Here is a 4,432-nt window from a genome sequence, read left to right as displayed (position 1 = left end):
ACGCACTTGTTGCAAATTGGTGGGTTGGGGCCAAGTTTTAATTGTCTCAATCTTGGATTCATCAACATGGACACCCTTGGAAGATACAAAAAAACCCAAGAAAATCACTTTGTCAACACCAAACGTGTATTTTTTCAAGTTTGCATAAAGACATTCCTTGCGAAGGGTTTGCAAGACAGCCCTAACATGATTAATATGCTCTTTCATGGTTTTGCTAAACACAAGAATATCATCGAAGTAAACTGCAACAAAGACTCCAATATAAGGTCGAAACACGTAATGCATAAGACGCACGAAAGTACCGGGAGCTTCCGATAAACCCATAGGCATAACTAACCACTCATATAAGCCAAATTTGGTTTTGAAAGCAGTTTTCCATTCATCACCCTCTTGTATGCAGATTTGATAATAGCCACTTTTAAGATCAATTTTTGAGAAAAATGGCTCCGCTAAGTTCATCAAGCATATCATCTAAGCGAGGAATGGGATGCCTATAGCAAACGCTAATAGCATTTATAGGTCTACAATCGAAACACAAATGGAAACTTCCATCTTGCTTAGGCACAAGTATAACGGGAACGGCACAAGGGCTTAAGCTTTCACATACTTGACCGTTGTCGATGAGTTGTTGTACTTGCCATTGAATCTCCTTAGTTTCTTCGGGGTTGACGCGGTATGGAGCTTTGTTAGGGAGTGGCGCTCCGGGGATGAGGTTGATTCGATGCTAAATGCCTCGTAGAGGAGGTAGACCCAGAGGTAGCTCATCGGGGAAAACATCTTGGAATTCCTGCAAAAGAGATTGAAACACTAAAGGTAGCTCGTGAGAGGTGTTAGCGTTTGGTTCCCCATCCTTGCACACAAGGACAAAGTGCATCACACTCGATGGGTTCTCACACACTTCTCTCATCTCACTTTTGGTGGCAAATAGAACTTGGTTTTTCTCTCTAGGCAAAGAGGCGCTCAAGTTTGGCTTGTGGCTCTCACTCACTTTTGGGTGGATCACTTTCTCACTCTTCTCTCCACGATGGGTGGCTTGCTTGTTGGCTATCACTTGACTAGGAGACATAGGTTGCAGCATATATTCATTCCCTTTCATCTTGAAGCTATAGTGATTGGTACGCCCATTGTGGATGACACCACGGTCGAATTGCCATGGTCAACCAAGAAGGAGGTGGCAAACGGTCATTGGGACCACATCACACTCCAAAGTGTCCTCATATGCACCGATTTTGAAGGAGACTTGGACCGTATGCTCAACTCGTATAGTGTCGGAGTCACTTAGCCATTGGACTTTGTAGGGGTGCGGGTGCTTCCTCTTGACCAATTGAAGCTTGGAGCATAGTTCTTCACTAGCCAAATTGTGACAACTACCTCCATCGATGATGACCTTGACGGACCTTCCATTGATGTCGGCCTTTGTGTGGAAGATGTGGCACCTTTGGTCTTCTTCTTGTTGATGTTGAAGAGTCAAGACCTTGGAGACAACGAGAGCGGGGCTCGAATCCTCATCACAAAAGACTTGATCATCTTCATCCTCATTCACTCGCCGGTGCATGGCCACTTTCTCAAGGGCTTCCATTTCCTCGTCACTCATGGAGTCATATGTACCATCCTCGTTGAGGATCATGGTGCGCTTATTTGTGCATTGGTAGGACTTGTGGCCTCGGCCGCCGCAAGTGAAACGCTTGAAGGAGCTTGTCTTGACGGTCTCATCGGTCGGAGTAGATGATGAAGCACGCGACTTGAAGTTGCTTGTAGTAGGAGGAGGACGACTTGAGCTTGTCGAAGTTTTCTTATAAATTGACTTGTCATTGTTGCTTGGAGATGGCTTGGTTGAAGTATAAGTTGGAGTCGTGGAAGCTTGGACGTTGGAGAAGCCGTAGGTCTTGATGAGTACTTGGCGTACTTGAAGTCATCTTGCACTTGACGTTCGGCCTTGGCAGTTTGATGCACGAGCTCAATGAGGTTGGAGTAGGGTTGGAAGTTGGCAATCTTCTTGATAGGATGAGTGAGACCATTCAAGAAACGTGCCATCGTCTGCTCATCATCTTCCGTGACATTGGCTCGAATCATGGCTATCTCCATTTCCTTGTAGTATTCTTCAACACTCTTTGTTCCTTGCTTGAGGAGTTGGAGTTTCTTGAAGAGGTCGCGGTTGTAGTAGGTGGGCACAAAACGTGCTCGCATGCCATCCTTCATTTGAGCCCAAGTGGTGATTGGAGGTTCACCTCTTGCTTGTCGGCACTCAAGGATTTGTTCCCACCATACGAGCACATAGTCTTGGAACTCAGGTGATGCCATAGCGATCTTCTTCTCTTCCTCATAGTTGTGCAAACGAAAGATTTTGTCGACCTTCAATGCCCATGAAAGGTACTCTTCGGGGTCATTACTTCCATTGAACTTGAGCATGGTGAATTTTAGCTTTCCATAGCGTTGCTCTTCATTGTGTTGTTGGTGATGGTGATGATGACGCCCTTGACGTGGGGGATAATCATCCTCATGTTACTCTTGTAGTGGAGGAAGTCCATGATCAACTTGCTCTTGTTGAACTTGAGGTTGAGGTGGAGCTTGACGAGCTTGGAGAACTTGACGTTTCACATGCGGTTGGTAGTTCCTCTCTTGGATTTCTTATCGAAGGGCTTCCTCTTTATTGCGCCGTTCGCGATTGCGATTGGTGATGGCTCGACTTGATTCTTGAAGGGCACGTTGCGCCTCAAGAGCTTGCGCTTCACGTTGTTGTTATTGAAGACGTTGAGTCTCAGCGTCTTGTTCCTCTTGGTGTAGACACGCTCGTTCTTCCTCTTGGCGATGTAGACGTTGTTGTTCTTGAGCTTGTGCAAAAGCAACTTGGTGTGGTGGAGGATGAGATAGATGCTTGTCGACTTGCTCTTGTGAATGCTTGTCATGTAGCGGATTGCGAGCTGCATGGCGGTCTTGACACGCAGCTCGTCGAAGAGTGTTCGATGACGGTGTACTTGAGTCGGAGAACGTGTCGTCGGAGTGTCGACTCGAGTGGCTTCGTCTTGAGGATGAAGAAGTGGAAGGATGGCGGTTCCTCATCAAGGCGCGGATCTCGTCCATTCTTGCATCATTCTCTTGCTTGTGAGCGTCGAATTTGTTGTCGAAGTAGTCTCTTGTACGTTGCTCGGAGAGTCGCAAGTCGGTGGCAAGGTTGTCGATGCGGTCGCTCACTGCTTGTTGCTCTTGGTGCAACGCCCTTTGAGCTCCAAAGAGGTGGCTCTTGGTGACAAATGATGACATGTTGTCGCCGTTCTCGATGAGGGGTGGATTGGTAGAAGAACTTGGCCTATCCATCATTCCAAACAAAATGTAAGTGGTAGACGAAGAAGAACGTATACCAAATGTACCTTGACCGATGTTGAGGATGAATCAAGTTCACTTAAATGTGGACAGTGAAATAGCACTTTTGGTACCAATTCTTGTCGGTTCTCACACCCTACACAAGTAAAAGCTTATGGTGGAGCTTGGTTAGGATGGTGGCACAAAATTTGATGCAATTGCAAGTGAGCTTTAATAATGTTGGAAAAGATTCACAAATTTGCAAATGCAACAAGTAGACCAAGCAAGTTGTTGTACACGGAAACACACACGCAAATAGATAAATGGATTGTGCAAACCAAAAGTGAGCCAAAATGTGGAGTCCCTGAAAATGCTCTTGTTGCACAATACTAGAGAGACGCTAGCACGATTGCACAATAGGCGGATACATAAACTTGTGCACAAACCTACTAAGCAAGATGCAACGACCTCTATCCCAAGTATGCTATATGTATGGTATTGCGGTGCTATGATCCAAGATGATCGGATATGACAATCTTAATGTAGTAAGATGTTATGGTTCTTGCTTATAAGCTCTTTGCTTATCTTTCCTCTTTGCTTAAAAGCTTGGGTGGCTCTTTCACTTTTGAACTCTTTTCTCATGCAAAACTTCACAAACCAAGATAACAATTGTGTATGTGATGACAACTTTGTGGCACAAGGGATGATAACATGATATATGCACCAATATGAGATGGTATGTATGATCACTAAAGTGCACAAGTCACCTTGCCGGCAATACTCAATGGCTAGTCTCGATGGGTAAGCAACGCAAAAGATGGGCTATGATGTTTATCAATGCAATTGCAAGGTATGCCAAAGATGTCGTCGAAGTTACCGTCCTTGGCGATGATGAATAGTCGATGGAGATGAGCGGTGGTGATGTTGAAGTCGAACCGTACCTAGATAACCGAAACACAATAGGACACGGGAACCACAACCCAAACTCTCAGAGACCAAAACGTGTCAAAATCGACATAAGAGGTAGCGGTGAGCGGTGGTGTTGCTTGTGGAAAGCTGTGTGGGTATGCGGAAGTAGTCGTGGGCACGGGGCAAAATTGGGCGAAAATATGGTGGATGATGGTGCGGGGGT

This window comes from Triticum aestivum, chromosome 4B (assembly GCF_018294505.1).
Source record: "Triticum aestivum cultivar Chinese Spring chromosome 4B, IWGSC CS RefSeq v2.1, whole genome shotgun sequence".
Lineage (NCBI taxonomy): Eukaryota > Viridiplantae > Streptophyta > Magnoliopsida > Poales > Poaceae > Triticum > Triticum aestivum.
The sequence above is the reverse complement of the archived record's forward strand: the minus strand, read 5'-3'. Positions refer to the sequence as shown.